Source organism: Protopterus annectens, chromosome 13.part0 (assembly GCF_019279795.1).
Source record: "Protopterus annectens isolate FY-2018-M chromosome 13.part0, PAN1.0, whole genome shotgun sequence".
NCBI lineage: Eukaryota > Metazoa > Chordata > Ceratodontiformes > Protopteridae > Protopterus > Protopterus annectens.
The window spans coordinates 130,669,206-130,696,100 of NC_056747.1; the positions used below are offsets into that span (position 1 = coordinate 130,669,206).

A 26,895-nucleotide genomic window follows, 5' to 3' on the forward strand; every position below is an offset into this window, starting at 1 on the left:
TTGATGTAAAGATAGATATGACCAGGGGTCTGACCAAGTCATTTGTGCTCTCTTACGATTTTTCCATAAAGAAATTCAAATCATATAAATAGTATGAGAATACAATCACTAGATATTTTTACATGTTATTTCTATATAGCATTGCATAGTCGATCCACTTATTATTAAATTACACTGAGATCGGCACTGCCGTGCTTTGACAAATTTTAATTGGCTATTCATTTCAGCTAATTTGCATCCAACATAGGAACTGGAGCTTAAGGCAGCCAGCAGGCGCATTACTAACAAGTGTAAGCTATTGGCTTTACATGGTGGCTACCCCGTTTTGAGAGCCTGAATTGGCCATTTTTTCTCAATCTATGGAAGTAAAGAGAAACATGACTAGGGGCTTGATTAAGTCATTTGCACTCTTTTATGATTTTTCCTTTTTGTTAAGAAAATTTAACCATATGAATAGTATGAGAATACAACCACTAGCCATTTTTAAACATTATTTTTACATAGCGTCATATAGTTGATTCATCTATTATTAAATGACACTGAGATCGGCATTCCCGCGTTTTGAAAATTTTAATTGGCTATTCATTTCAGCTAATTTGCATCCAACATAGGAATTGGACTTTAATTAGTGGACGTATTACCAACGAGTGTAAGCTATTGGTTATACATATGCAAAATAGATGGAATGCTTTTAAAGGTAATAGGTTCAATTTACTCCCATTGCTTTTGGATTGGTTGGTGAATTTCTATTTAAGTCAACAGTAGTCCCATGTTTTATTATGATCTGAGGAAGATTTTATCGAAAGCGCTTATCGTTTAAGAAAGGGACTTTTTTTGTACTGCTTTTAACTTGTTCTCATTAAATTCGTTTTAAAGAAAGTTTTTTGTTTACAAACTTTTCCTGAGGTATACCAGCACCTTTTAAGGATGTTAGCCTTGGTGAATTTGCTGCCATAGTATAGCCTGTACCAACAGAAACAAAGTAACATCAATGAGTTGTCTGTAAAGACAGATAAATTAGAAAGCAAAATGGACAATTTAAAAGAGGAATGTAATAAACAAGTTGAAGTGGTGAGTGAATCTCATAAACAACAATCATAAATCTCCAGTGTAGAAGAGGCAATGTCTGATTTTGATGGAAGATTACTTGAAAATGAGAATAACACTGAATTTATTTTTTTTCTGAAACAAAACAATTTATTCCGGGAAAAAATAGAAGACTTAGAGATCAGATCTCGGGGAACTAACATCAGAATTTATGAGATTCCTAAAGAAGAAGAGGGATACAATATTCCTTAATACCTGAAAGCCTAAAACTTTGAACCTGTCTGAAGCTTTTTTCCCTTGGTATCGAAGGGGCATATAGATCACTTTCCAACTCATCTTTTTTTAAAAACACCACCTTTACCAAGGTCAGTGATTGTAAGATTTTTCAAAAGTCAAGATAAGGATTTAGTCTTAAAGCTCCATGCATTAATTATCCATTTAAAATTAAAGAAAATACTATAAGATTTGACAATGGCTTTGGCTTCTGCACCGATGCCCTCATTTCCTACACTGTGCATCCTACTACAAATCGCAGGTACTTCATCCTCATCACCTTAAGGTTCCTCAACTCTTCTGATGTCAGTGTCCATGTCTGTCCCATAGTGATGTCAAAGAGAAAAGCATGTGTGCCACTTGTTAAAAGCTTAAAGGAAAAACAATCCTAAAGCACAAATCTTATTTCCAGCAAAAATAAGGATTCACCTTCGAGAAGGAAAGGAGAATTTTAACACCCTGGAAGATGCAATGGACTTTATAAAATCCTAGAAAAAAAACAGAAGAAATGGACTGTAATCTATCAACTTGTTTGAAGAGAAATGTAACAAGAGATAGTTAGTTAATAAAAGACAAAAGCAGTAAAAAAACTGAAGGACAAATGAAAATCAGTGTATTTCATGGTTATGGATTCTTATTAACTTCAAGAAGTGCTTGAATACTTATGAACAGGTGCTGAATATTAATGTTTACAAAGTAAATCATGTATCTCTTTCCCTACTTCAAATGGCTACTAGTTCCCTTTTTAAAATATCAGACTTTGATTCTTTTAGCTATATATGAAATTAAAGACATTCCTATTCCTTTAGAGTTTAAAAGGTTAAACCATTCATTTTATTAAAAGTTAATCATTATTATGATGAAACATATGTTAGCTGGCACACTTTCTGATATTTTGGCATAGCTGAATAATGTACTATTAACCAAACTCAAGGTGGAAAGAAACTGGGTGAAACAACCACAAATTACTAATAATCCATAAAAAACACCCAGTCCGGCACACTGGTCCCAATAAAGACAAGGAAGTCACTCGGTCTGGTCAAGTAAAAAGCTTTTAATATACAAAAAAGCAATCTGCATTAAGCGCTTTCACTCCGCACAGAGAACTTCATAACAATGCTTGTAAAACAAATAACTGCCATTAATATAATACCAACAATTAAATAGTACAATACACCCATTGGTTCCTAAACTAATTCAATTAACTAAAAGAATTCCAATTAAGTACTTCCAAATTGCCCACCCAAAAAACTTTGTATGAAAGTATAAACTATAAAAATGTATATAAAATATAAAAAAATGTATACATTGTACAATATAACAATGTACATGTACAACTCAATAAAAACAATATAACAGTATTGAGATCTAAAATCATCCCTTGATTATAAGACTCTTGAGGGCAGGTACTATGGAGTAATGTTCATTTACACCTGGGCGGCTGGAACACGCCTCCAGTCTCAACTGCCACATAAGCTCAATATACTCCAATTTCCCAATCACCACCTCTGTCGAATTTTTTAACCTGTTCCAAAACCCAAAACAGAATTCAGAACATACTAGGGAATGCTTGTATAGAGCATTAGTCTCCTTCCCTTTACTAATGTCGTAGTTATGTTCATAAATTCTTAAAGTTTTCTTTCTGTTTTTCCTACAGACTATGCAAACAGGCTGTACAGAAAGCCAAATATACCATCCCTCTGACATAACATGTATAATATTCTCTAGCTTTTAAGGTTCTAGTAGTACTCCAATGGTTTAATTCATCACTATTGGCTATACAGGGGCACTGAAGGCACTTGCCACACTTAAACGTACAAACCCTATTACCACTCCTGTTCCTGCTGTAATTCCTTTCAAAATAATTTTTCAAGTTGGGACCCTTTCTCAGGCCAAATTTTAATTTTCCTGAGAAAACTTTCAAATTATTGGGCATATTGGAAAATTTTAATCAATTACCACAGGGGCACCCAGGAAGTAAAGAAGATTGTTCACTGTTATATTGTTATTATTCAGTTGTACTTGTATATTAAGTTATATTGTACTATGTAGTACAATGTATACATTTTTTATATTATTTATATTTTATATACATTTTTATATTTTATACTTTCACACAAGTTTTTTGGTCGGCAAGTTGGAAGTACTTAATTGGAATTCTTTTAGTTAAATGAATTAGTTCAGGAACCAGTGGGGGTGTTGTACTATTTAATTGTTGGTATTATATTAATGGCAGTTATTTGTTTTACAAGCATTCTGATGAAGTTCCCTGTGTGGAATGAAAGCGCTTAATGCAGATTGCTGTTTTGTATACTAAAAGCTTTTTACTTTACCAGATTGAGTGAATTCCTTGCCTTTATTGGGACCAGTGTGCCGGACAGTGGATTATTAGTAATGTACTATTAAACATAATACAATATGCAACAAATGACACTAAAGAGGCATTTTAAGTTACATTCTGAGTTCTTAAAATGGTCCAGTAGTGTGTTACTGATAGTATACTTGACGTGCAATAGCACCCAGAAAAGACAGGCTATGTTATAAACAAAGTACAAGACAGCTTCTTACATATAAAAAAGTTATTATTGGAATGATATCAAATTATTTGAGTAGCATTCACTCTTTTACAAGTTAAACCTCTGACTCTAATTCTTTTAATGCAAGTTTATATGGTATGTCACCTTTAAAAAATGACAGTCTGCTTTATATTAAACATCTCATACAAATAGTGCTTCCTGAATCATTAAGTGTTATTTCTTTAAATGCAATATCTTTTAGTGGTTAAAATACTTTGCATTTTTTTTTTTTTTTTACTGGTTTGGAAGGGTTTGAGGGATTGATGTGTAATGCAGAGGTGGCTTGGATTCACTTGTGAGTGTTTTTCTGTGAATTATAACTGATAGACTGTTTGTTTACAAGCCCTTATCATGAAAACCAGCTTAAAACAATTTAGATTCATGAGCACTTTTGTGGTGCTGCGGGAACTCTGAAAATTCTAAGAAAGCTCCAGGTTACTTCTTCCTGTCTAAAAGTAAATAATGATAATATTTTAAATCACATGCGAATATGTCAAAGAATATGAGTTACATAATAAGAACAAAAGACAGTGAATTGCATTCTAAACCACTGTCAGTTATTACATAGTTCTGAATGCTTGCTACCGATAATGTGCTTGACATGTAATAACACCCAGGGCAGTTATGCCAGTGGTTCAGTGGTACAGTGGTTAACATTGTCGCCTCACAGCAAGAGGTTCTCTGGTTCGATTCTCAGCTGGGGTGCCGTCTGTGTGGAGTTTGCATGTTCTCCCTGCATTCACGTGGGTTTCCTCCGGTTTCCTCCCACAATCCAAAGACATGCGTCTGGAGTGTTTCTCCCCAGGCCTCCGATGAAAATAGGCTCTGTCCTAGTTGGACTTTCCCGGTCAATAAAATGATAAATAAAAATAAATAAATGTTATAAACAAAGTTTAAAAATATAGTTTTTTACATATATAAAGGTTACTACTGGAATAATATCAAATAATTAGAGTAACATTTACACTTATACAAGTTAAACCTGGATCACACAACTCTCATTCTTTTAATTCAAGTTTATATGCTATGTCTCCTTTAAAAAATGACAGTCTGCTTTATATTAAATATATCATACAAACAGTGCTTACTGAATTATTAAGTGTTATTTCGTTAATAAATCATTAAATATTTTTTTTAAATACAACAGCTTTTTAGTGGTTAATGTACTTTGAAATGTTTTTTGTTGGTTTTTTTTTGTGGTTTGGAAGGGTTTGAGAGATTGATATATAATAAAGAGGTGGCTTGGATTCACTCATGAATGTTTCTGTGTGAACTGCAGCTGACAGGTTGCTCATTTGCAAGACCTCGCCATGAGGACCACCTTGAAGCAGCTTAATTAGAATCATGAGCACTTTTGTGATGCTGTGGGAGTTCTGAAAATTTTAAGAACTGTCCTGGTTACTTCTTCCTGTCTAAGAGTAAACAGTCATAATATTTTGAATCATATGACAAGATGACAATGAATACAAGTTAGATCAAAAGCAAAATACAATGAGTTACATTCTAAACCACTGTAGGTTATTAAATAGTTCTGAATGCTTGCAATATACCAAAAGGATAGCTTATATACTAGCGTATAGAAAGACACTTCTGATAAAATAATTAGGATTGTGTTTCTCTGTTATTTTCTCTTTTTAATGAAAACAAAACTTAATATCTCAGAACAATTTATTATGGAAAGTTTGAATCCTAAAAGGGAAGATTTTTCAGATGTTTGTTAAGATACTATTATTACACACAACATTTAAGGACAAATAGGACTGATTCTAACAGTAGTAACAGATTAAAGAGTATCAAATATAGAAGGGTAAATATTAATGTTCGGTACTTTTCTATTAACAGGCAACAGCACTTTTTTTCACTTCATTTTCCGTTATTGGGGCAACAGTTGAAATGTGGTTGCTGAGCTGCGAATGTACTGTGAAACCATGTATTTTTCATGTTAATATTAAAAGGTGTATGTCAAAAAATTAAATGAATAATATTTAAAAAAAAAAAGCTTCTTCCAATTATGCCACTTTAAGAAAAAAAGTGTTCTCTAATAACAGCAAGAGAGACCGACAAATAGCTATGGTTTTCAAGGGCTGCTTTCCCCCATTCTGAATAAAGTACCAATACATCTTCCTATTCTACATTAAGGATAACAGACATCCTGTAGTTCTGCTTACAAACGTAATACAGTCTAGGTACATATCACATTTCATGCAAAATTTGCAGTTTGTACATTTCGCAGTTGAAATACACTCACTCTGTCCTTCATTGTAAATACAAAATAAAAGCAGCTCCGATGTACTGTGCCAGTAGTCATAGTCATAAAGGAAATTTGAACTAGGACACTTCAAAAGGAAAACAATTCATTATATACAATTAATGTGATTATATATATATATATATATATATATATATATATATATATATATGCATATATATATATATATATATATATATATATATATATATATATATGCATATTATGAGTATTTAAAAAAACATGTTATCTGATTTTGACGAATCTATTTAGTTTTTTTAATTTCTGCTTTTGTAACTTATCGAGCAACATTTTCCACACAATCCTTCAACTGTAATCTACTAGCTAAAGACATCTGTTAAACAGATGTGTACAGTTTAAAAATAACATTTTTTTACAATACATTATTAAAAGAAATACTTTTTACATATATGTGGTTAGCAGACATTTTAAGGAACAGAATTACATATGAACAATGGCATTGAAAGTGTTGCCCTGTTAACGGAAAAGTACCAAATGTTCTATTATATGATATTCAACACTAAGATTATAGTTAAAATAGAAAACCTAGGAATATAGTAATACAAGATGTAGTATACAAACAGAAACAGATCAGAATAAGGAAATATGTGTATAGTTTAAGTATATAAATAGGTCTACAAAGGTGGGAGATTGGTATAATAGTTAAGGTGCTCACCTTATAGGTACAGGGTACAGGGTTTGATTCTCACATGAGGTAATTCTTTGGGCTTGGAATGCCCCACAAAGGCAGTTAGCCTCATACTAATTCATGAATTTACAATCTTATGAACAACTTTACACATAATAAATAAATACCAAAAAATGCAACAGGAAAGGGCAAATGTATACTCAACCAACAAATGTTGTAGTGCTAAACGAAGGGCAGAACACACATAAAAAAACTTCTTTATTAAAATAACAAAAATCAAAGTTCAAACTTAAGTGCCTTCATTCCCAAAAACAATTCCTGCAACTTCTTTACAACTAACCACAAAAAGAACTCAATTTATATTACTAAAATCAAAATAATGTGACCCAGCCATATAACCAATAAAGCTGTCGAATAATTAACAATGATTACTTAGCTAGTTGTTTCAGCTCGAGTACTGAAATAAAAACTGAATCATTTAACCCAGGGAAATCAGTAGCATCCAACTTAATTTGCAAGATGCTCTTCCACTACATGCAATAATACATAATAAATAAAATAAAAAACAGAACTAAATAAGTAAAATAGAAAAAAATATACATAATCTGGTCTATAAAGTAATAAATATGAAAATAACTGACTTCCTTCCTACAGTAGACCAGAGAGATAATATGAAGTACAGGAAAAGATGATTGCAGAGATATTCAGTTTGGTCAACTTATAATAAAGATTCTGAACATCTGTTTAACTTTTCTTATTCATACCGGACAGGCTTTTTTAAGATAATGCAAACTAAAAATATCAGACACATTAATATGAATCAGAAGCATGAGCCAAGTGGTGTTAGTCTAACGGAGAGGTAGTTGTTCGCAAACTGGGAATACATTATTCTATGGCAGAATGTTTTAGGGTTATTTTATTAGGTCATTTTTTATTTGTTTCAAACGTTTTGTCCATAGCTGAAGATTTTATATTGTTATATATAAAGTATTTAATAAGTTCTATACATAAATGTGATTTAATTATACCCGTTTTCCTCTCTTATATAAATGTCTGATTTTAAATGCATATCTATTAACATTAATGGACAGAATAATCCAATAAAAAGGGGGGGCTGTTCAAATACTTGGAATCACATAAAGCTCAAATAGTATTTCTACAGGAAAAACATTTATTTAATTCTTTAATGAAAGCTTATTTACATCTTTATTATTTGGTTTTAGCAGGTTCTGGCTTTTGAGCTAAAAGAAGAGGCACCCTCATTTTACTGAAGAACTCACCAGTTATGCCTAAAGTAAAAGATACCTATGTTGCTAAAAATGGTATTTTAAGCATTGTTACAACTAAGCGGAAAAGAAAACTAGATACTTTGGTGAACTCTTACTGGATTCCAGGGGTTGGAACTAAAGACGCAAAAAATTACTTGGACACTATATATTACAAGAAAGGTGAAGTCATAATGGCTGGTGATTTTAATTGTATTTTATCAGACAGGGATTTCACTGCAGATAGAAAGCTGAGAATCATATTTTCAGCCAAATTTTGTAAATCTACTAAATTTAAAGTATATATACAGATATGGAACAAACAAATATTGAAAAAATGTTGTCTCAAACAATCTGTTATCACATATCAGAGAAGTTTCAATAGTTTAATGTCCATTATCGAACCATAATGCTATAATTTTTAATATTATTTTGTTAAAATAAAAGGATTCAAGGATTGGTATGTTAGAGAGATCAAAAATTTTCTAGAAATAAACATGAATGGTGGAGTAACTGACACTGCCCTGTGGGACTCACTAAAGGCTTACTTAAATCATAGAGTTACAAGCTGGTATATTAGTAAAACAAGAGAATGGGACACAGAACTGAATACATTACAGGCCAGAATAGACACATTTCAGTTAAATCTAAAACCAAATGACATTATCAGTCAATCTGAACTTCAAAACTTAAATACAAAATTTCTAAATCATAACGTTTCAATACACCTGAAAAAACAAACTTCGGGCATATTCAGTAAACTTTTAAGCTTGCATAAACTCACACTCTTAGATCAAAGAAATATCAAAGAAAGTATAACACATATAATAAAAAAAGAAAGAAGAACAGATATTAAATGTATTCATGAGGGCTTTAAAATATTTTATGAAAATATAAATGATAATGCAAATAACCTAGATAATAATAATATAGCTGAAATGTTTCTAAGAGAAAATATCAATAACAAAATAACAAGTGAACAAATAAAAAACCTGATAAAACATTCAGTTTAACAAAAATAAAAGATCAAATAAAGTTAAAAAATAGTAAGGCGCTGGACTTAAATGGTCTTAAACCAGAATTGTACAAAAATAGGGTCTATATTAGATGAACAAATGCTTAAAATGTTGAGTATGACATGCTCGACAACGTTTAGGCAAATGTTCATCTAAGCAAAATCCCAGAATATCAAAACAAGGAGTTTCGAAAAGTTATAGTTGGCCAGCCATCAGGAAGCCAATGGCTACAATGTACTGTACACCATTATAACCTCCGCCCAAAAAAACAAAAACAAATCGACAAACAAAGTAAAGTGGGGGGTTTGCCCCCCACACTTAAATATACCATCTATGAGATTGCACCACAATGGAGGACTGTCATAACATTACACAGGGTGAACGTCGAGACCACAGCACAGTGGAGGACTGTAAGAATGGTAAGACAGGGGCGAACATTCCGATGTCAGTTACTGGCTCACAGCTGGCCAACTGTAACTTTTCAAAACTCCTTGTTTCGACATTCTCAGGTTTCGCTTATATGAACGTTTGCTTAAAAGCTGTTGAGCATGTCTTACTCAACATTTTAAGCGTTCATTCATCTAATAGGGAACCTAAAATACTACCGGACGATGCAGTTAAAATATTAGATAAGGTCTATAGAAAAATAAAACAAGTGCTGAAGTTCCACCATCATGGACATATTCCCTATTAGTTATTTTAAAACAAGATAAGGATCCCTGAAAGTGCTCATCATACAGCCCCATTTCACTTTTAAATTTGGACTATAAGATGTTCATGTCCATTTAAGCTAGCAGAATTAATCTACTTATAACTAAAGTAATTGACAAAGATCAAACTGAGTTTATTTTAAATAGATACGTACAGGATAATATAAAAATACATACATTAATAGACTATACAAATAAAGACAAAAAAGAATTTTCTCTCATTAGTCTTGATTTAGATAATTCTTCTGACTCCATTGTACCTGTTTAAAACACTTTACTGTATACTTTCTCACTTGAGCTAATTGCATTAATTTCTAAGTTATTGTATAACTCTTGGCTTATGCTAAAATATGTTATTTTATTTCTAATTCCTTTAATTTACAAAAGTGCACAAAGCAAGGCTGTCCATTATCTCCTTTACTTTTTACATTAGCTTTAGAACCCTTTGCTAATATAGTTAGATTCAATAACAGCATTATTAATAAGAATATTATTGGTATCAAAATAAAAGAAGATTTTAAACAAAAGATTCAACTTTATGCTATTTTTACTAACAATAGGAAATACAGAGAAATTCATTAGAACATATCAATAGTTCTATTAGTCAGTTTGAAGAAATTTCAAACATTTTAAAAATCATACAGAAATTTTTATAACTTCAACTAGAATAGCAACCAAATGAAATACCTTGGTATAACCATTAACAAACTTTCAACAGGTTGTTGATAAAAATTTTAAGATTAGTCACAAATTGGAACAAATTCTTCTTTACCATGGAAGAATGATTAATACTTATTAAGATGGTAATTCACCCTAAAATACGGTTTGTCCTATAATCTTTAGTACTATATCCATCAAAAAATGATGAAGAAGATAAACAATATAATATTGTATTTATTTATTTTGCATCCTAATAAACCAAGAGTTTCATTTGATTGTCAGAGAAAAGGTTGGGATAATGGTGGAATAAGATTCCCTGATATTCAAATGCATGCTAAACAAATAGTCCCTAACAGTTTTATCTGGTTATTAAATTTTTTTTGCAAAAATGCAATTACACCCTCTTCTCACATTTCCTACTTAAATAACAATTTTATCTTTCCAAAAGTTCACATATTATAACCATTGTATTAAAGATATAATATTTTCTATGTTTCCAATTGCATATACAAATGACTGCTTAGAAACACATAACTTCAACAAAATGCTACTGTTGAAACAAAGTAACTTAATTTATTGGCATTAATCCTTAAGTGGTATGGAGATATATATATATACACATACATACTGTTGAAAATGTAAGGTCCAAATACAATCAAGATTCTGAGAATTGGTTAATTTTACAAATTTTTAGAGACCTTGTGAACACACAGATTAACAAGATATTTAACCTACTTAAGAAACCATTCCACAAATTATTGGAATTCTTAATAAATAATAATGATGCAATGAAAAATAAATCATATTTGTCACAAATTTATAAAATTCTTAAGCTAAATTTCACATATTTAGACAACTCTTATTAGTACTCCTCAAAAATTAATAATGAAGACTACACTGAAGACTACAAGAAAATAACTTTGAAATCTAAAGATAAAACTACATTTTCGTTATAATGGAAATTTTTCACTTGGAAATTTGTACACAGAGCTTTTGTCACTCCTAACAAAATTACAGTTATATATAAACCAAACAGAATTAAATGCTGGATGTGTGATTCTGAAAAAACTGATTGGATGCATATGGTATATGAATGTGACATCATCGCCCTATTTTGGAAAGAAATTAATATATTCAAACTCTATGGTCAGACAGATGTAATATTTCTAAATCTTTAGTTTTATTTAATGCTGTGATTCCTGACATAGGTTCGTAGGTGTGTACTAGGCTAATGGCCCTGGTGCCTTTACAAGCCTAGCCCATAGGATTACCCTAGCATCGTGCCACCCAACCTTAGTTACTAGTGCCTCTGTCAAGTAGAGCCACTGGAGTGATCCCCAGGGTGAATTTTTTTATTTCCCATCCACTCAAAAAGATTTCTTTTGAAGAGCGCCAGTGAGGTGCTCTGCTTGACATGTATGGGAAGTCTATTCCATAGCATGGGCAGTCTCTGGGTTACGAACCTGTCCCACCAGCATGTTCTGTTGATTGTGGTAATGAGGTTGAGTCTCTGGAGCATGTGGTGCACAGGGATTGGGATTTCTTTAGATGTAGCATTTCTAACAGAGCTGGGTCAGACATGGCTTTGTAAGTCAAGCAAAGATTGCCTCTAAGTAGGCGATATGAGACAGAGAATAGATGGAGTTTTTTTTTTTGAGTCTGCCCATACAGGCCAAGTGTTTAAGGCCTAGGATCCGCTTTGTGAGGTACTCTTGCGGCCTCTCCGGTTGTTGCAGGTGTCTAGTGAGGTACATGCCAAATGGGGTGTTGTACTCTATGACTGGCCTAATGAGGGAAGAGTAGAGGGAGACAATGACCTCTTTCTTCCTGGATGCAAACCCCTTAGTAATGAGATGTGCCACATAGATGGACTTTCTGACCACAGTGGCAACGTGGTGGTCAAAAGAGAGGTTGCTGTCAACCTGTTTTCCCAGATCTCTTATATGCCTTGTGTTCGGTGGACTACCATCAATGTGGTAATTTAAGGGAACCAGGGTTTTCCCAAAGGGGATGAAGACATATTTTTGGCATTGAGCTCAAGGCCACGGTTCTGACACCAGTTGTTGGTCTCATTGAGGCCTTTCTGTAGGATGTCAGCATCACTTGGGGAGTTAATAATAGCTCCCAACTTGCAATCATCTGTGAACTTTGTCAGCCAGAGTCCCTTCATGTTTGCCTGGACTTTAAAGAAGTAGATAACAAACAGGAGAGGACCCAGGACCAAACCCTGTGAGACTCCACTCGTGAATGGTCAGGAGTCTGACTTAGAGTCAGCTACTTTCACACTGTAGGTTCTGTTAGCCAGTTTGCAACCCACCTAGTGATATAGGGGTTGATGCCTAGCTTAGTAAGTTTTTCTATGGTTCCTGAGTGGGGAATGGTATCAAAGATCTTGGCCAGATCAAGGTAGGCTGTATGAACCACCTTACATTCATCCACAGCTCTGTTGACTGACTCAAAGAAGTCAACCAAGTTGAGCAGACATGATCTACCCTTCACAAAACCGGACTGTGTAGGATCCCGAGTTTGGAGATTCCTTATATCCTTGTTTATTAGGTCCATGACAATGCATTCCATAGCTTTGCATATCAGACTTGTCAGGCTAATGGGGCGATAGTTTCTAGGGTCTGTAGTCGCTCCTCCCTTGTGGAGAGGGATGACTGTAGCAGTGCGCCATTCGGTAGGGACAAAGCCTGAGGTGAGGCTGCGATTGAACAGGACACACAGGTGAGGTGCCAGTTCACTCTGTAGTTCATGTAGAACACAGTCAGGGATACTGTCAGGTCCCACAGAAGCTGTATTCTTGGCCTTGGACAGTGTGGTTTAACCTATGCAGCAGTAACACTGGGTGCCTAGCAATCTACTGGTATTGCAATTGGTCCTTTGGGGGGAGGGCTAAAGTTAGCATTGAATCTGTTCATCAGTATATTTGCAATATCTATTGGCTCGGTATAGGAGATACCATTGTGCAGTAGCTCGGAACAAATCTGGGTATTGCCATGGAGATTCTTTACATAACTATAGAAGGCCTTGTGGTTGTCTTTACAATCTGCTGTAATTCTGTTTTCATAGCTAGCTTTAGAGGATTTGATGAGGGATCTCAATCTATTGCTGAGGCTGATAAGGGAGTTTTTCGAGTCTTGGGACTTCACCTTATTCTGCATCAGTTTCTTCCTTCTGTTGCAGAGTTTGTTTATGGCAGGGGACCACCAGATTGGCTTCCTTTTTTTTTTTTTTTTTTGAGGAGAGTGTCTTAGTTCTATTGGGTATGGAGAGATCCATGCATTTGTGTATGTGTTCGTACAGTGCATTGGTGTATGAGTATTCCAAAAATCCAAGTACCTCTTTGGTTTATTTTTGCTATAGCCAGAAATTTAATTACTAAAAAATTAGAAAAGTAAAGTTACACCCCTCTAGTGTTGAATTTATTCGTATTGCAAAAATTATTTGCAGTAATGAACTACATACTATAAAGACGAGAACTTCTAATATTACACATTCATATAAATCTTGGCTTAAACTTAAAGAAGTGCTTGAAAAATATTAATTGCTGTCGATATGTATAACTGATGTATCAATCAGCTGTGGACCTGTGTAAATAGTTGTTTTATAATTGATTTGTTTATTGTTTTAAAACAAATAAAAAATTAAAACAAAAAATAATATTTTTATTTACTTAAGTTTTTCCTGTTACTTGGAAAGCATTCCTGATTCAATACAGAAGACAGCAGAACTTAATTTGTTCAAGATATCTCTTTCACTTTAAAGTACATTCTAAATTCCAGATGCAGAACATGAAAGACTGAATTGGCTAGAGCTTCACACTGTAATGTCCTCAACTTCCTTTACACAAGACTTTAAACAGAGGTCTCTCCCTTTTTCAATTCCTCCAAGTCTTTTGGGACCCCATTTCTAAGTCAAAGTACGGTTAAAGTTCATGAAATTAGTATTGTTTCAATCTTTTATGTTAGCCAAAAGTGCTCTTTGTAGCACCTGCAATGTGCCCAGTAATGACTCCTTCAGCGATTTGTATGGATTTACATGCATTGGTAACATATAAAAATAATTTACACTCATACTTTAATAAGACCTGTTGCCCTTGCTCCTACTGGAACTGTTTGGGTATCCTTCTTCCACATTGCCCTCATTTCCACCTGCAAATCCTGGTATTTTATGACTTTGTGTCTCTCTGTATGTAAGACACTGTAGTCACTGGGTGTAGCAATTTCAATAATCAATGCTACTTTTGTCTTCTTTTCACGGACTACTATATCTGATTTTCTCACATCTATTTTTGAATGTTGGTAGTGGGTGATCCCATGTTATATAAACTTCATAATTTTCTATGATGCTTTGTGGCTCATGTTTCCAATGTTTTTAAACCATTTTAATACCATAATATTTGCACAATCCCCAATGCAACAGTCTTGCCACATTATTATGCCTTTCAGTATACAATCCTTCTGCCATTAGTATATCACAACCCGCTACAAGATGTGCGACTGTTGACGGTTCTGTTTTACAAAACATACCATTTGTCCATTTCTCCCACATGTTCAATGGACTTTGTAAACAAACATGTACATAGTCCACTATCTTGGGCCACCAATATTAACCTTTCATCTTGTGTTTTAAATTCACCTCTCATAGGTTCATAGGTTAGTACTAAGCTAACTGCCCTTGCGAGCCATTTTAAGCCTAGTCAATTATCCCTTGTGAGACTCGAACCCTGTACTTTGTGTTTGTAAGGCAAACACCCTAGCCATTAAGCCACCCTCCCAACTCCTTAACCATTCCGGCATTTGGCCCTGATCAACACAAGGTTGTTCTAGGAATTTCCTATACTTGCAGCTATATTTATGCATTTTCCACATTTCTTGCCTTCTCATCTCATCCTTCAGCTTATAGTCTTTCTTTTGTTTTTTGGCATATTCAGTTGCTGCCTGATTTTTATCTACTTCTGGTTTGATTTTCATTGCCACTTGATGCCAATAAGCTTCAACTAAACTAAGCAGGAAGTCATCTTAGATTTTGTCTCCTCATGTTTACGAACTTTCACTACATTTGGATCTTGTGAAGTCAACAGATATGTGTGCAGTCCCACAATTACAGATCTATACATGTAATCAATTTCGAGGAGGCCCATACCTCCTTCAGAATGTGGGATATATAATCTTGGTATGCACTGACTTTTATAAATCATTTCATGAGCATTAAGCATCCTTCTTGTTTTCCTGTCTAACCCATCCAATATGTTTTGGGGACAATCAAGCACTCCAAAGCTGTAAGTTAAGACAGGAAAGGCAAATTAGTTTATAGCTTTGACTTAATTCCTAAATGTCAATGCTGTTTTTAGTATTAATTTCAGCCTTTTAAAATATTCCTCACTGAGCTTCATTCACATTTGTTCATGTTTCATTGTTGGTCCTTTATCAATTCCTAAATATTTATACACTCCCTCTTGCTCAAATTCGTTTATATCACATTCTTGTCCCAAGCTGACGTTTTCTTGGTGCTGCGGCTTTGCTGATTTAAAAGTTGCTTTTGCACAATTATTAAGACCAAATGACATTCTTATATCATCCGAAAAAGTTTTAACGACTTGAAGCTGTGCTGTTAGTTCTTCCTCTGATGAGCTCTACAGTTTTAAATCATCCACAAAAAGAAGATGAGAAGTCTTTACACTTTGTTTTTCCAAATTATAGCCATGGCTTAATGTGTTAAGTAGACAGCTTAATGAGTTAAGGGCAAAACAAAATAGCAGCGGTGACAAGCAGTCACCCTAAAATATTCCCCTTTTGAATTTTTATCCCTGGAATAATAATTTGTCCTTTATCATGGCTTAATCGCAAAGTGGTCTGCCAATGTTTCATGGTTGCTGTAATGTAATTGATCAATGTAGGATGTATCTTATATATTTTTAAGCACTCTTTTATCCATGAATGTGGGATACTGTCAAATGCTTTTTTGTAGTCAATCCATGCCATACTTAGATTCTTCCCCTTTTTACAGTTCTCCATTATGACTTTAACAACAAATGACCCTTTGCTCCATATGACTTTCATTTATTACCCTTTTGTTCTATTGCCATGTTTTCTTCAAAATGACTATAAACTATTTCGGCATCAATTCCTGTGTATAGTTTATATGTTATTGGAGGGCAAGTTATTGGTATATAATTTTTAGTATAACTTGCAGGTTCGCTCTTAAGTAGGAGCATTTTTTTTTCCTTTTGTTAACCAGGATGGTGTCAGTTCAGGGTGTGCATATAAATAGTTCTTATTCATGGTAAATCTTCATACAAATATGTTAATACTTTTAGCACAAAGTTAGGTACTGCATCTGGACCTGGGCTTTTCCAGTTGGAGGCTTTTCTTAACTTTATTTCAATCTTTCTAGCTATTACTTCATCCCATTTCATATCCTGTACATTTGAACTTCTTATTCTCTCTTTTACTTCTTCTATCCATTTAGCATCTTTGTTATGTTCCACATAGATATTTCTCCAAAATATATCTATTTCTTCTTTTTTCAGGTGGACTTTCAATTCTTTTGCCTTGTTTCCCAATTCTCACTTTTTGGGGTCATCAATAAATTGTTTATGTTGTACTTTCCTTTATATTTATCTGCATATCTTCCAAGATTTTCTGCCTGTGCTGAGATTTTTAGTTTATTTGCAATTGTGCATGATAGATCCTAATCTGTTCTAAAACTGCGCATGACTTTTATCATGTCTATCTTTCTGAGTATTTCTGTTGACCTGTTCCCTCTTCTATACTCTTCTAACAGTGACACTTCTTGTCTTAATTGCTTTCTAGTTTTCTCTATTCGATACTTCCATTATGATATTTGATTTCTCCCCTTCCTTTCCCTCACTACCCTGTGTTCTTGTGGTAGAATTGTATCTGTTATTAACTTATCTGCACAGTAATATATCCCATTTACTTCTGTTATATCGCATGGATCTCTATGGACAGTCCTAATTACGATGTTCATTTGTTTTATCAAACTTCTAACTTTTGGGGGTTTATTGACCATCTGGAATCTATTTCATTCATTGTTCTTAATATGTCTATTTATTTCTATTAAATCAAGCAACTCTTCTCTTGGCTCATTTTCTTCTAAACTGAGGGCACATTTTTTGTTCATTTCCTGCGGGCATTCTATAGAATGTTCTAAAGCATATTCCTGTGGCACATTCTCTTGAGTTTCATTCTGTGTCATCATTGCTCTGTCATATGGGAACTCACTGACCTATCACTCCTCAACATTGACTGCGTCAGAGTTGCCACAGTTTCCTGTTCCTTCCCTTGCCTTCCAGCTTCAACTGGCTTTCTGTGGAAGGCTCCAAAATATCTTCATATGGCAAGTAACCAGTTGTTTTCCATTCCACTGGTTTCTCCTTAATTTGGATGTGCATTGTTCTATACTGCTGTGGTATTCACTGAGTTAGATTTTCTACACAGAAACTGAGGTTATGATGTACTTGTGAGGTGGAGGATTCAATTTCTTTAACTTCACTACTAATCTTATTTTCTGCTTTTCCTTTGTCTTCTTATTTTTTGTATTGTAAAGTTTTCAATGTCTTGATTCCTTTGCCTGTATTTCTCTTCAAATATATTTGGTGCTGCTCTTTTTGGATTGATTAGTTTTGCTTTCTCCTTTGCATAACTAGTATGCCATATTAAATCTCTTTCTTTCCCGTGTCCACATTTCTTCTTCAAATGTCTTGTCATCTTCCTGTTTCTCCTTACTTTGGGGACTCATTCCAACATGCTGTGATGTAACCTGTGTTAGACCTTCTACACCAAATCCTTCACTTCTCAGGCATTCAATAATTTCAACTTCTATTTAACGTTTTTTAACTTCTACTTTTCTAATCTTCTTTTCTACATTCCATCTTTGTGATACTAGTTTTTATTATGAAAATTTCCATATCTGGATGATTTTGCCTGTATTTCTCTTGGAATATCTTTGGGGATACAGTTTTTTGTATTGATTAATTTGGCATTCGACTTTGCATAAATATCACACCATCTCAAACCTCTCTCTTTCGCGTGTCCACATTTATTTTTTTTACACCTTTCAAAAATCTCTAGGTTTTGTTGTTTATATTTTTGCACTTTCTCAGATGCTTCTTTTTCCAAACATATCAAAGTTTCTTGATCTATATAATGTTTCTTTCACAAATTGGCTGTATTATGAACACAAATTTTTATTTGAAGCTTCTGACAGTTTTTCTTGTGGAATTTTTCTTTCCTCTAATTTCTCACTTGATATTTTTGTATATCTTGTGTCTGGAAATTCTGGTCTTTTTGTATAATAGTAACAATACATCATTTCTTTCTTATGCTCAATAGCCCACTCTATTGTCTTTATGGCTCTTCTTTGGCCTGTCAGTTTTTGTGATTTTTGTGGAGTACTACCTCATTCTACAACAGGGGAGCCATCTTCCCCTGGGTCTGGCCCGGCCACATTATAGGAATGTTTCCATATTTTGAGGATTCCGCGCTGTTATTTTTTCCAGTCCTGAGAGCAGTGTGCCTCTACCAGGATTGGGCATTTTTTTATCCTGGGTCTTGTCACCCAGCTATCTTTTTTAATGTTTGGCTTACATCTGTCCACGGTATATGCTATATAAAATACAGTCTATAGATCAGTGTCATCTCTGTGAGATTTTGTGAAAAACAGGGTTTGAAATCCAATATGCCTGAGCTGATGGTAGCTCAGGTGGATATAAAAGCTCCCATGATACTTACCAAAAAAAAAAAAAGAGAGAGAGAAGGAGAAGTTGCATGGTGCCCTGGCGAAATTCCCCTTGGTAAGTATAACTATCACCTTGGTTCTCCCATGAAAACATGTCACCAGTGTAGTGGGACTATCCTAGTCAACAAACAAATAACCTAATAAGGCATTATTCCAAATAAAGGATAATAGCAAATAAGGATAGGAAAAAAATAATAATTTGTGGGGTTTTTTTTATTAATACAAACAAATGAAAATGTTTTCTGGATAATGGCTGATCTCAGTAACACATTACAAGTGTTATAATTATTTTACCATCTTTCTTCGCTTGCCTCTTACTGGACATACTATAATCTGTAGTGGCAGGCTTACTTCATAACTTTTGTTTCATTGCCTACTATTTTCAGGTTTGTCATCTGGGCTCAAAGTCAAGCAACAGCTAAAACTTTATATTCTTTATTCTTCATTTTCAGAAGAGTTGTGGTCCGAAATATTTCAAATAATTCTTTACATCTGTTATATTATCTCATTGCACATATCTGTATGCATCATAATATGTATTATATTGGTGTATGCATTGTCATGTGTTTTATTTTTCTGTCCTACATAATTATTCTTTCAACAATGTTGTTTCTTGTTGATTTTACATTTTTGCAGAATGCCTATGAATGTTTTTTGTACATATGTATATATAATTCATGTTTTCTGTGCATGTATGTATACTGTTAACATTCTTCTTCTTGTCTCTGCCTACAAAGCCAACATCATGGCTGAAACAGAGACCTGGTGCAAGGCAGCAGAAAGTACCCCTGCACTGTCAGACTAACTCATTCCACACCTTTCGGCCTCAGAACTTGGACCAAAGCTCCAAAGGTGGCGGTGTTTCCATATTCATAAAGGATGCACACACTTCCAGACTGGTGGCCCAACATAACACATCAGAGATACTTCAGGTGCAGCTAACACTGGGTAAGACAGCGATTCAGGTTGTAGCCTGCTATAGGTCTCCAACTATGTCCCAAGACTCACACTCCATGTTCCTAAGCACCCTGGAGAATATTAGGGTCCAATCTAACACTCATACTGGGCAACTTCAACTGCCCCTCCATTAATTGGAAAAAACTACTCAAGTACCAATACACTTGCCCAATGTTTCCTGGAATTCATTAATTCCAATGCCCTGGACCAGCTCGTTCTTACCCCCACTAGAGGTAGCAACATCCTTGACCTGGTCATTACTAACATGGGCAACCGTTGCTCTACACCAATAGTCAACTTCTCCCTTGTTAGATCTGACCACAAGCTAATCACCTTGGAAATCCCCATCCCTCCCACCACTCCCCCCCCCCCCAAAGGTAACCATGAACAACTTCTCCAAAGCTAACTTTGGGCTCCTAAAAACAGTGGTGGCCAACTTCACTGCACCCATGCAAATGGAGAATAGTTGCATGACTGCCGAATCATACACCAATGCACTGTACTAACATGTACACAAATGCATGGATCTCGCCATACCCAATAGAACCAAGACGTTCTCCTCCAAAAAAGGAAGCCAATTTGGTGGTCCCCTGCCATAAACAAACTCTACAACAGAAGAAGGAAACTGATGCGGAATAAGGTGAAGTCTCAAGACTGGAAAAACTCCCTTATCAGCCTCAACAAAAAGTTGAGATCCCTCATCAAATCCTCTAAAGCTAGCTATGAAAACAGAATTGCAGCGGATAGTAAAGACAACCACAAGGCCTTCTATAGTTATGTAAAGAATCTCCACGGTAATACCCACATTACTGCACAATGGTACCTCCTATACCGAGCCAACAGATATTGCCAATATACTGGCCGACAGATTCAGTGCCAGCTTTACCCCTCTCCCCCCCCAGGACCAATCACAATACCAGTAGATTGCCAGGCACCCAGTATTACAGCTGCACAGGTTAAAACAGCACTGTCCAAGGCCAATAATACAGCTTTTATGGGACTTGACAATATCCCTGGGTGTGTTCTACATGAACTACAGAGTGAACTGGCACGTCACCTGTGTGCCCTGTTCAATCACAGCCTTGCCACAGGCTTTGTCCCTACCAAATGGCACACTGCTACAGTCAATCCCTCTCCACAAAGGAGGAGCGACTACAGACCCTGGGCAGCTATCACCCCTATTAGCCTGACAAGTCTGATATGCAAAGCTATGGAATGCATCATCATGGATCTAATAAACAAGGATACAGAGAATCTCCAAACACTGGATCCCACACATGGTTTTGTGAAGGGTAGATAATGCCTGCTCAACTTGGTCGACTTCTTTGAGTCAGTCACCAGAGCTGTGGATGAAGGTAAGGTGGCTCATACAGCCTACTTTGATCTGGTCAAAGCCTTTGATACCATTTCCCACTCAGGAATCATAGAAAAACTCACTAAGCTAGGCATCCACCCCAATATCACTAGGTGGGTTGCAAACTGGCTCACAGACAGAACCCACAGTGTGAAAGTAGCTGACTCCAAGTCAGAATGTCGACCAGTCACGAGTGGAGTCCCATAGAGTTCAGTCCTGGGTCCTGTCCTGTTTGGTATCAACTTCTCTAAAGTCCAGGCCAACACCAAGGGACACTGGCTGACAAAGTGCACAGATGATAACAAGTTGGGAGCTATTATCAACTCCCCAAGTGACGCTGACATCCTACAGAAAGGCCTCACTGAGACCAATGACAGGTGTCAGAACCATGGCCTTAAGCTCAATGCCAAAAAATGTGTTGTCATCCCCTTTGGGAAAAAACCCTGGTCCCATGAATGACCACATCGACGGTAGTCCACTGAACACAGAAGGCATTATAAGACATCTGGGAACACAGGTTGACAGCAACCTCTCTTCTGACCACCACATTGCCACTGTGGTCAGAAAATCCTGTGTGGCACATCTCATTACTAAGGGTTTTGCATCCAGGAAGAAAGAGGTCATTGTCTCCCTCTACTCTTCCCTCATTAGGCCAATCATCGAGTACAATGCCCCATTTGGCATGTACCTCACTAGACACCTGCAACAACTGGAAAGGCAGCAAAAGTACCTCACATAGAAGATCCTAGGCCTTAAATACTTGTCCTATAAGGACAGACTCAAAAAACTCCAACTATTCTCTGTCTCATATCACCTACTTAGAGGCAATCTCTGCTGGACTTACAAAGCCATGTCTAACCCAGCTCTGTTGGATTTCTTTAGATGCTGCATCTAAAGAAATCCCAGTCCTTCAGACCACACACTCCAAAGACCTCAACATCATTACCACAATCAACAGAATGTGCTGGAGAGACAGATTCATAACCCAGAGACTGCCCATGCTATGGAATGGACTTCCCATAGATGTCAAACTGAGCACCTCACTGGCCCTCTTCAAGAGAGATCTTGATGAGTAAATAGGAAATAGAAAATTCACCCCGGGGATCACTCCAGTGTCTCTACTCAACAGAGGCACTGGGAACTAAGGTCAGATGGCACTATGCCAAGGTAATCCTATGGGCTAGGCTTGTAAAGGCTCCAGGGCCATTAGCCTAGTACACACTTATGAACCTATGAAAAGGATATGTGGACCAGTTCACTTAACTGGTTAAACTTTAAATAAAATAAATAAAAATTATTTTTCTATTCATTAGCAGGGGTAGAGCACTGAGCCACAAGAAACCTTTTTGGATTCAACCTAGGTGTACTGTGTTTTTAAATGATCTGTTCAGAGTCGTACAATAAGTAAATGGTGGCTAACGGAATCAAACCATGAGGAAATGCAGGTATGCACACACGCATCACACACCAAAACCATGAGGAAATGCAGGTATGCACACACGCATCACACACCAAAACCATGAGGAAATGCAGGTATGCACACACGCATCACACACCAAAACCATGAGGAAATGCAGGTATGCACACACGCATCACACACCAAAACCATGAGGAAATGAAGGTATGCACACGCATCACACACCAAAACCATGAGGAAATGCAGGTATGCACACACGCATCACACACCAAAACCATGAGGAAATGCAGGTATGCACACACGCATCACACACCAAAACCATGAGGAAATGCAGGTATGCACACACGCATCACACACCAAAACCATGAGGAAATGCAGGTATGCACACACGCATCACACACCAAAACCATGAGGAAATGCAGGTATGCACACACGCATCACACACCAAAACCATAAGGAAATGCAGGTATGCACACATGCATCACACACCAAAACCATGAGGAAATGCAGGTATGCACACACGCATCACACACCAAGGAATTCTGGCAGTAAAATGAATTCCTTGCAATTCTCCACTGGTAAGGAGAACTGAAAAGAGTCTAGCCCCCTACTGGTGTATACAAGACTCTCACTACAACAATGTTATTACCTTTGCAGGTATAAAAACAGAGTTAGCTTTTACAGGGAAAGAAACAGCTTTAGAAATCCAGCCAGACAAACAGAATTCAGAAGATGGTAAACTCAGATGCAATGATTTGCTGTTACAGTGATCCTCCATGAAGACTAAAATGATCTATGGCCCAGGGAGGTTGACAGATCTGATGTACAAGGTAATAATACCTAATGAAGGTGCAGATAGCTCAGACAAAGTGTTGGTGCTCACAGGGTAAAGCAATAGAGCTAAAAACAGAATCCCCTAAATGAATTTTCTATCTTGTATGGTAGATCAGTAGATTCCAAAGCAATCTAAAAGCACACATTTACAGGAAAATCTACTATCATTCCCATTACTATTAATGGACTTAGGGCAACAATCTGCATAAATACAGTTTCTCAGGTAACTCTCAAGGAAGCCACTGTATTCTATGATTTTAGCACTGATTTGGCTAGGTGTACCAGAATTCAATCTATAGATGCAGTAACATAAAACAACAACATAATGTGCTATGGATACCATTTTAAAAAGCATTTTTTTTATGAATATTGAATAATGAACCCAAGATCAGAGGGGATTTAAAAAAAAAACTCTGTTTTAGTATAACTACCACTCAGCTATGACTATGACCACAAGAGACAATAAACCCAAATTGTAAAAATGGCATTTTTACTTCAACTACTTTCTGAATTTCAGACATATAATGCAGAAAAAATAACTAACCAGCCCCTCGGCCTATACTAGTAAGGCTCAAGCATAATTCATAGGCCTTTCCTGAAGATCTTTACTTAATGACCCCAGATGGATCAAGTCATGGGCTTGTGCCAAAAGCGACAGATCAATTGTAAATATCACAAGTTAACCTTACAGGAAGATCAGACCTTCAAGGGCAGAAGTGAATACCCTTCAGCAAGTGCATCTGATTAGTCTGCTTTGGGAAAAGCAACAGGATGGTACCAATCTTACCTCCGCATTGCAAAACTGACAAATCCAGCTTCTGACACTAAAATGAGACAGTGGCCATATGTTTAAGGAAAATTAGAAGCCAATCAACTTGTAGCAACATTACATTGTTCACTATTCAAAAATCTTATTTTAAATCATATCACAGTGCTAGTTTATTCAAGGAACTCCTTAATATCTGGATGGAAACCAACATCAAATCACCTCTTGAGCAGAATACTTCAAACCTAATCGAGTCAGAGCTAATGTGGATGTAGGAAAAGTCATTCTATGAATAACAAGACATTTGTAAATGCCATTAACTGTACGGACATTCTACTGGTCATTTGACAAACAACCATCGTACACCATTGTCACTACCAAATAAATTATTATTTAAAATATTTTATTTATGTATTTAACTTATTTATTACTGAAAACAAGCAAAGAGGTCCTCCTGACTTCTGCAGCAGGAAATGGACTTCAAGGAAATAAATGAAATACAGCAGAACAGCTACTATATCGAATGGCCCAATGGTTTGCGGCAGTTACCAACCACTTAGCAGCCGTTCTGATTACTACCCAGACAGTTAACTGTGGAGCCACAGAAATCCTACAGTCTATGAAATAACACTTATAGACAACAGGTTATGTAGATCCTGCAACAATTATCATACCCGATTCAGAACCAGTCAATTCAATCATTATGAAATAGATTAATATCATGACCTGACAGAATCCAAAACCAAAACATAGATTGAATTAATATATGCAGTAAATGAAACTACCACCTCCAAACAGCATAACTCGAAAAAAGTTCTAATGATTAACCATTGAGTCACTTTAACCACATTGCAATCTAAATACTTTGTACCCAAAAATACATGACTCCCCTTCTCCAGATAATCCACCCTAAATAAAAAAAAATCATTAATTTTGGAATTAATAGTCAATTAATAAATGTACATGATAAAACAGAAACCACCACTAGCCTATCAGAAAATAATGCTACTGGCAAACGTGAGCCTAAAAACAGAAAGCTAAACTAACATCAAATTAAATAAAATACAGAACCAATTCAAAAACAATATGCATTAACACAAAATACATGACTCTACCACAAAACTGATTTAAAGCTACTTATGCAAATATAATTATAGCATCCCACTCAAATGATCAGGAAACAGGAATCCAAACTAAGAGGAGATTGTGTGGGTCTGGGTTAACTAACACATGTGCAGGTGGGGGAAATGTGTGTGTGTGTGTGTGTGTGTGTGTGTGTGTGTGTGTGTGTGTGTGTGTGTGTGTGTGTGTGTGTGTGTGTGTGTGTGTGTATCAGAGTGAAGAGTGTAATGTTTCTTAGATTGTATTGTTGGGTGTTGTTTTATGGTGTATATGTACATTGGGTGATATGAATGTGGGCTGTGAATGCACTGGTAGTAAACTAGTAGGTATTTGTGTTGCTTTAAACTAGATTAGTCGGGTCATCAAAAATGGATTTGTGCATCCTGTTTTCATAGAGTAATACCGCATCCCAAAAAATGCTTTTTGTGTGTGTGTGTGTGTGTGTGTGTGTGTGTGTGTGTGTGTGTGTGTTCATGTATGCATTTAAATGCAGTTAAACAATATTTTTCCAATTTGTGGAACAGAAGCCTGGGGTTGTATTTATGGTGATCATGGGAAGGTTGGTCTGGACAGCAGGGGACCTTCCACCCTACTATTTGTGCTGTGAGATATTTTTTCAGATCATTCAAACTACCACCATGTGGTATTTTGTTTAATGTCTCATCTAAAGGAAGGCGTTTCAGGAATACAGTACCCCATCCTGTCTGTACTGGAATACATATTGGGTTACTTGTTTGGGTAAAGAATCCATAGCTCTCTCATCTTCTGGTATCACAGAAAAGCGTTCACATTTCATACTATGTTTATTTTATATATATAGTGTGTGTGTGTGTGTGTGTGTGTGTGTGTGTGTGTGTGTGTGTGTGTGTGTGTGTGTGTGTGTGTGTGTGTGTGTGTACCATGCACCCCTTTGTAGCTCTTTCCTGATTTTCAATTGCTTCTCTCATGGCAGAAAAGTGCAACAGTCGGCCTGCACAGTAATCAAATTAGTGCTGCCTTTTCTGCTGAGTAATGATTTACTCACTGGGTACCATGTTGCAGCTAACTACTTACAGACAACTGGGGAGTACTTTTGTGAATTTTAGGGTTATCTGTACCTTTGCAAGTGCTCCGTTATGCTTCTAACTGTACCACTATGTTTATGTTCTGAACCACTCTCACCTACCAACACACACCCATGCACTCATATCCTACCCACATGGGTTAGCAATAGT

General features: G+C 35.8%; 1 protein-coding gene across 2 annotated transcripts in view; it reads right to left on the reverse strand.

The window, feature by feature from the left end:
• Nucleotides 1-26,895, reverse strand: part of LOC122817654 (lipoprotein lipase-like) — a 201,966-nt gene that overhangs the window by 97,781 nt on the left and 77,290 nt on the right. The gene's annotated exons all lie outside the window — the stretch shown is intronic.